This window comes from Natrix helvetica, assembly GCF_964273705.1.
Source record: "Natrix helvetica genome assembly, chromosome: 7".
Classification (NCBI taxonomy): Eukaryota; Metazoa; Chordata; class Lepidosauria; order Squamata; family Natricidae; genus Natrix; species Natrix helvetica.
The window spans coordinates 76,834,173-76,842,731 of NC_138558.1; positions in this window are offsets into that span (position 1 = coordinate 76,834,173).

Genomic DNA, 8,559 nt, shown 5'->3' on the forward strand with positions numbered 1-8,559 from the left:
AAAAGTTTCAAGTTTTTTTTTCCCCATTGTTAATAGCTGCAGCATATTTTCTTGTTCTGTGTTATTCCAAGGTTGATTTTGCTTGGCTCCATCCTAATAAGATGGGAATAACACCTCCTTATACCTAGAATACGTGGAATTGATCCAAGACAATCCATGAATTTGTCACCTATATTCCATTGGTTTTTATGACCTTTGTCCTAAAATCGTTCATTGTTTAGTTCACATAAAAAAACCTGTGCAATTTTCATAGTGAGTGTCTGAATCTTTGTTCAGCACTTAATAATGTAGCATTGTATATTTCCTAACTGATATTACACAGAACAGAATAGAATATCCGAGTTGGAAGGGACCTTGTAGGTCTTCTAGTCCAACCCCCTGCTCAGGCAGGAAACCCTGCACCACTTCAGACAAATAGATATCCAACATCTTCTTAAAGACTTTCATTGTTGGGGCATTCACAACTTCTGGAGGCAATAATTGTTCCACTGGTTAATCGTTCTCACTGTCAGGAAGTTTCTCCTTAGTTCTAGGTTGCTTCTCTCCTTGGTTAGTTTCCATCCATTGTTTCCTGTCTTCTGGTGCTTAGCCTCCAGTCTAGGGTAAGATAAGATAGGATAGGATAGGATAGAATACAGTTGGAAGGGACCTTGGAGGTCTTCTAGTCCAACCCCCTGCCTAGGCAGGAAACCTTACACCACTTCAGACAAATAGATATCCAACATCTTCCTAAAGACTTCCAGTGTTGGAGCATTCACAACTTCTGGAGGCAAGTAAATTCCACTGATTAATTGTTCTCACTGTCAGGAAATTTCTCCTTAGTTGCTTCTCTCCTTGATTAGTTTCCACCCATTGCTTCTTGTCCTGCCCTCAAGTGCTTTGGAGAATAGCTTGACTCCCTCTTCTTAGGGGCAGCCCCTGAGATATTGGAACACTGCTATCATGTCTCCCCTGGTCCTTCTCATCACTAGATTAGCCATGCCCAATTCCTGCAACTGTTCCTCATATGTTTTAGTCTCCAGTCCCCTAATCATCTTTGTTGCTCTTCTCTGCACTCTTTCTAGAGTCTCCACATCTTTTTTACATTGTGGCAACCAAAACCGGATGCCGTATTCCAAGTGTGGCCTTCCCAAGGCATTATAAAGTGGTATTAACCCTTCACATGATCTTGATTCTCTCCCTCTGTTGATGCAGCCTAGAACTGTGTTGGCTTTTTTGGCTGCTGCTGCACACGGCTGGCTCCTATTTAAGCGATTGTCCACTGGGGCTTCAAAAAAGAATTTCAAAGGTGTGGCATATTTGGTTTTGGTTGTTACAGTAACTCTTTGCATTTCCTGTGGTATAAATTTAACACCTGCATTTTGTGGATGAAATCAGTTATGAATTCATTGTGTTCACAGGTGGGTTTCTACCAGTTTGTACCGGTTCGGATGAACCAGTAGTGGTAATTTGGCTTGGGTCACAGAACTGGCAGTGACCCAGGCTGGCCATCCCCCATTCTATGGGTTCCCTAGTCTCCGCTGCTGTTCGTGGCATGTTTTTTATTAGCTTTTATTAGCTGCGAGCCACCACATGTTTACTGGACCCGTGTCCCTCCTGGCTTATACTGGCATCCTGGGAGGTCACACGAGGCTGGCTCCAGGAATTAGTGAATGCTCCACTGAGGGAGGGGTCCTTGCCGGCCGTCTTGAAAGAGGCGGTGGTGAGGCCCCTACTCAAAAAGCCTTCCCTGGACCCAGCTAATTTAGTTAATTACCGTCCCGTCTCCAACCTTCCCTTTTTGGCGAAGGTTGTAGAGAGTGTGGTGGCGCAACAGTTCCCACAGCACCTGGAGGAAATTGATTATCTGGATCCACGCCAATCCGGCTTCCGGCCCGGTCACAGCACGGAGACGACATTGGTTGCATTGGTGGATGATCTCTGGAGGGCCAGAGATGGGGGCTGTTCATCCATCCTGGTCCTGTTAGATCTCTCGGTGGCTTTTGATACCATCGACCATGGTATTCTATTGCGTCGCCTGGAGGGGTTGGGGGTGAGGGGCACCGTTTTGCGGTGGTTCTCCTCCTACCTCTCTGGTCGAACGCAATGTGTGTTGACAGGGGGGCAGAGGTCGAGCCCGAGGCCGCTCACTTGTGGGGTGCCACAGGGGTCGGTCCTCTCGCCTCTCCTGTTCAACACATACATGAAGCCACTGGGCGAGATCATCCGTGGGTTCGGGGTAGATTACCATCTGTACGCTGACGATACGCAGCTGTACATTTCTACCCCGGACCACCCCAACGATGCCGTCGAAGTGATGTCCCGATGTCTGGAAGCCGTTCGGATCTGGATGGGAAGTAACAGACTCAAACTCAACCCGTCCAAGACGGAGTGGCTGTGGCTACCAGCACCCCAGTTCAACCAGTTACATCCATCACTGGCCATTGGGGGCGAACAGCTGGCCCCCGTGGATCGGGTACGCAATTTTGGTGTCCTCCTGGACGCCCGGCTGTCAATGGATGACCATGTGACAGCCGTGGCAAGGGGGGCATTCCACCAGGTTCGCCTGGTGCGCCAATTGCGTCCCCTATTGGACCGGAACGCCCTATGTACAGTCACTCATGCGCTTGTGACATCTCGACTAGACTACTGTAATGCTCTCTACATGGGGCTCCCCTTGAGATGCACCCGAAGGCTGCAGCTGGTTCACAATGCGGCCGCGCGGACAATTGTGGGAGCTACTAGATACTCTCACATAACACCTTTGCTGCGCGGGCTGCACTGGCTACCTGTGGCTTTTCGGGTGCGTTTCAAGGTGTTGGTCATCATCTTTAAAGCGCTCCATGGCATAGGACCTAGTTATTTGCGGGATCGTATCCTGCCCCATACATCCCTTCGACCGATTCGCTCTCACAGAGAGGGACTCCTCTGGGTGCCGTCCACTAGGCAATGCCAGCGGGCGACGCCCAGGAGTAGGGCCTTCTCTGTGATGGGCCCGACCCTTTGGAATGACCTCCCCCCAGATATCAGGACTATCGCCGACCTCCGCTCCTTCCGTAAGAAACTAAAGACCCACCTGTTCAATCTAGCCGGCCTGGCCTAATTCCTAATTCCCAATTTTAGTTCCTCAAGCCTGCATTTTTTAAAATTTTCTAGGGGTATATTTTTAGTTGTTTTTAATTTAATTTTTTAATTTTTACTCATTGTACAGTTGTATGAGGTTTAATTTGTTTTTAAGGGTATGGGATATTCGTTTTTTGTATTCGTTTTAATGACACACCTGTACACCGCCCCGAGTCCCTTCGGGGAGAGGGGGCGGTCTAGAAATACTGAAAATAAATAATAAAATTAATACGCAGAACAAGTTACAGTGAACTGCGCATGCATGAGCAATGCACGTCTGGTTTACTACTGGTTCTGTGGGCATGGCTTGGTGGGTGTGGCTTGGTGGGCAGGGCAGGGGAAGGATACTGCAAAATCTCCATTTCCTCCCAATCAGCTGGGACTCGGGAGGCAGAGAATAGATAGAGGCGGGACCAGCCAGAGGTGATATTTGCCAGTTCTCCGAACCTCTCAAAATTCCCGCTACCAATTCTCCAGAACTGGTCAGAACCTGCTTAATACAACTCTGAGTTGAAGAGTAAAAGTAGAAGACAGAAAAGAGCTTTTTCTGTCCAGTTATTTTTTTATTCATCTGTCTGCAATTAAAGCAGTAAAATAAAGCACTTCATAAGACCTGGTTTAAAAGTGATGATTTTCCAAAGAAGCTTGTCATTTTTTTCTCCTATGGCATCGATGCTCACATAAATCAAACCTAGGTACATTTTTACTGAGAACTATGGCAGATCTCTTTTAGTATTCATAGGTCTTGTAGCATAATACAATTCATTTAAGGATATGACACATCTGTGTAATTTGTAGGTCTTGTCTGTCTAACCTTCAGACAACTTGATGGGAAAAAATAATAATTCATGCTTAACAGAGAATTTCCCCCCCATTTATTCCATTCTCTTTAATGTGCTTGAGCCGTAGGAACAAAAATGGAAAAGCAACACAAATAGTCTCAGGAAAAATACTCTTTGTTGTACTGGTTTTCATTGCAAAATAGAGAGACAGATGCTAATCCTTGTAAAGTAGGAACATACTCTGTATTATGCGTTCACTAAATCTTTCCACAGAAGATGAGAAACATTAGACATTAACATTGGCGGAGTGGGGGCAGGGGGGATCATGCGAGACCCATTTTTGGTTTCACAAGGCTTCAGGGAGGCCTGCTAGGCCCAAATTGGGGCATGGAGTGTCCCACGCATGCACAGTGGCAGCGGCGGTGGTGGCGTTTGCATGCATATACGGGGGCGGGGAGAGCTCGGGGGCGTGCGCGCATGCATTGGAGAGCAGAGCGCATTGCATTATGGGTGTGAGCAGCCAGGTTCACTTCAGGGTTGATACAGACACAAAAGAAAGAAAGAAAGAAAGAAAGAAAGAAAGAAAGAAAGAAAGAAAGAAAGAAAGAAAGAAAGAAAGAAAGAAAGAAAGAAAGAAAGAAAGAAAAAAAGAAAGGAGAGAGAGAAATAAATAAATAAATAAATAAATAAATCGTAAAATGGGAGAAAACTCACTTAACAAATACTTCACTTAACAACAGAAATGTTGAGCTCCATGGCAGTCATAAGTCGAGGTGAAGAACGGTCATAGACGATTTAAAGACTTTAAACGCTACGTGGGAAGATGCTGACACACTTACCCCAAGCCCCCCAAAACCAGGAGATCTCATGTTGCTAGAATCGGCTAAGGAAAACCGCAACACATCTTAGAAGAAAACTTTTAGAATAAGGGATTTTTACATCAAACTTTGAAAAAAAAATTTCTTTTTTCTACCAATGAAAGACCAACGTCTCCTAGCTCGTTTCTTCTTTTGGGACTTGGCCCAAGCCCAGCCGCGGCATTGTGGCGAAATAGGCCAGTGTATCTGTGGGAGCGTTGCGCCTTCTCTAAAAGGGTTGCGTGCCGTGGTTGCGATTGTCACTTTTGTTCCTCGTCCGCTTGTACTTTCTCTCTCCTCTCTTTGGAAGTAATGAATTTTATGCCCGCGTGTTCTGCTTCTTTTGTCTATTTTTAATTCAAATATGTAAAAGCTTTTTAAAGACGCTATCCCAGGTGTCAGTTGCTGCCTCTGGTCCCTTTTCTATCCTCCATTGTTCTCCTAATTGTTACTTCAAAACAATTAGCTGGGCATTCATATGCAAATGAATGCAAATGACGAGGGGGATTGGGTAGGGGAGACTCCCACCACTCCTTTCATTTCCACTTCAAGGACCGCTGGTAGAAATAAGAAAATCATTTGGCAATGTTTGTCGCCTGGTATCCCACACTCAAATTCTGAAGAACTGATTCTGGAAGGAACTTACCTTCTCTTCTGGCAAACCGGACTCAGTTTTTCTTTTTGGAGAATCTGTGCAACTTTCTTCTTTGTCCGTTTGTCTCTGGGCACTCCCGGTGGTAGGAACTAATCAAACAATATTCCAATATATATCCAAAAGACCCTTACGGCATAGAAACCCCCACCTCCCAATTGCTGAAGCACAATGCCCATTCTTTATCCAGAGTTCACCTTGTGTTCTTACAATTAAGGTAAAGGTTCCCCTTGCACATCTGTGCTAGTCGTTCCCAACTCTAGGGGGTGGTGCTCATCTCCATTTCAAAGCCGAAGAGCCAGCGCTGTCCGAAGACGTCTCCGTGGTCATGTGGCCGGCAAGACTCAATGCCGAAGGCTCACGGAACGCTGTTCCCTTCCCACCAAAGATGGTTCCTATTTTTCTACTTGCATTTTTTATGTGCTTTTGAACTGCTAGGTTGGCAGAAGCTGGGACAAGTAACGGGAGTTCACTCTGTTACACGGCGCTAGGGATTCGAACCGTTGAACTGCCAACCTTTCTGATCGACAAGCTCAGTGTCTTAGCCACTGAGCCACCATGTTAAGGTAAAGAGTAGATAAGTTATTTCCCTGTACGGTTTCTTTTAATTTGGCACTGGTTTCTTTTTTCCCCCTCTCTAACCTGCTCTTTTCTGCCACATCACCTTCAACAGGAGAAGAAGAAAAAAGAAGTAATTAGGGAAAAGGCTGGGTGAATTTATGGCAATATTGTGGATGAAGAATTTGGGCAATTTTCCATCATAACCTAGAACAACTCAAGCAAGCAATTGCTGTACTTTTCAGGACAGAAAATGCCTCCGGGAAAAACAAGATATTCTAGCCATCAACAAGACATGCCCTCCACTGACAATATTGGTCAGGATAGGCAGTGAGAAGAAAGAGTATTAATACCCGGGAACAATATGACATATCATCCATTCAGGGATTTTGTCGGGGGGGGGGGAAGGGGGGAGACACTTGTTTTAAAGTGATGTAGAGAAAGTTGGAGACGGTTCTGTTTTTTTTTTTTTTTTTGTCTAACCAAGAGGTTACCTCCATTAATAAGATTTTAAAAAATGGCAACTCTAATTACTTTACATTTAAAACCAATCCTCACTCCCCTAATTGCCTCATCATTAGAGTTGGGGAAACAGATCAATTATTCTAGAGTTGGTGCTGCAGAGCGAACGGTGGAGAAGTCACCTTGGGTCTCCTCCAAATCCTAAACTTTTCATATATGGGCTGGGAAGGGCTACCTAGGTTCTCTAGAAATCCAGAAAAAGAAAAAAGGAAGATATGCAGAAAAGATAAGAAAGAAAGAAAAAGAAAGAAAGAAAGAGAAAGAAAGAAAGAGAAAGAAAGAGAAAGAGAGAGCAATAGACAGAGATAAAGAAAGAAGAAAGGAAGGAAGGAAGAATGAAAAGAAAGAAAGAGATAGAGAAGAAAGAGACAGCAATAGAGATAGAGAAAGAAAGAAAGAAAGAAGGAAGGAAAGAAAGAAAGGAAAGAAAGAAGTAAGAAAGAGAGAGAGAAAAAGAAAGGAAGAGAATGAGAGAAATAGAGAGAAAGAAAAAGAAAGAAGGAAGGAAGAAGGAAAGAAAGAAAGAAAGAAAGAAAGAAAGAAAGAAAGAAAGAAAGAAAGAAAGAAAGAAAGAAAGAGTCAGAGGTAAAAGCACAGAGAGAATAAGTGTAATAGGAAAGTCATCTTTTTAAAAATTAAATTCAATGCATTTGAATATTTCCTTCTCCAGAAAAACAATTGGGGGCTGGAGGAAAAGCGAAAAATCTATATAAACTTAATGTTTCAGTTCTTAAATTGTTTCTAATTTGCACAGGTGTATATTAGGATTATAGGCATCCTGGTAGGAGTTTCCTTTCCAAATCTGAATGAAAATCCAAGGGGAAGTATAAGAAAAAGTGTTTAATCTTGATTCACAAAACGTCTATGCAGTCATCCCGGATAATAAGCCCAATAGGGCTTTTGAGTGCAAGCGCTAAAATAAGCCCTCCCCGAAAATATTTACACACATGCACAGCTGGTCCCCACCATTTCCCACATACACCTGCCATCCACAGGGAATGGCCTTGCGGAGGCCGCTACCGTGCCGCTTCTCTTAGTGGCGGCCTCCAAAAGAGCTTCCGGCCCAGCGACACAAGGGCGGGCAAGAGTGTGCCAAAAACAGAGCAAGAACTTCTGGTCCTCTCTGGATCAGCTGATCGGAGATTAAGGGGCCTCCTGCACCTCCAAAATAATAAGACCTCCCCGAAAATAAGGCCAAGCACTTTTTTTTGGGGGGGGGGTCAAAAGAAAATAAGACCTTGTCTTATTTTGGGGAAAAGATGGTACTTTTTTTCCCTTGTGGGCTGTAACTTCTTTTCAAAAGAGGGGAAAAAACACCTGCTCTGGTGTTTCTTCATAGCTCGTTAGTTTACTAAAAATATTTGGAAAATAGGAGATCAGAAAAATAGAGTTATCCTCAGTAAGGCTGCCACGTTGATAGAATAGAATAGAATTCTATTCTATTCTAGAATTCTTTATTGGCCAAATGTGATTGGACACCCAAGGAATTTTCTTTGGTGCAGATGCTCTCAGTGTACCTAAAATACAGAATAGAATAGAATAGAATAGAATAGAATAGAATAGAATAGAGTAGAGTAGAGTAGAGTAGAGTAGAGTAGAGTAGAGTAGAGTAGAGTAGGAATAGGAATAAGAAATTAGAATAGAATAAGGTTTTTAGAATAGAATAGAATCTTTATTGAGAATAGAAGAGAAGAGAATTATTTATTGGCCAAGTGTGATTGGACATACAAGGAATTTGTCTTTGGTGCAGATGCTCTCAGTGTAATAAAAAGACAAGATACATTCGTCAAGAATCATAAGGTACCACACTTAATGATAGTCCTAGGGTACAAATAAGCAATCAGGAAACAATATCAATATAAATCATAAGGATACAAGCAACACAGTTCCAGTTCTGCAGTCATAAGTGGGAGGAGATGGGTGATAGCAATGGTGTGTGCATAACACAAGTTGTGAAAACAATGTTTGAAGAAGACGAGAAAAACATTCCAACGAGGAAGTTTCAAGGCAGAACTCAAAACAAATAGAATCCTTTCCCGTAATATTTAACTGACCTTCCCCCAAAGTTTTCCAGCCTTGCCGGACT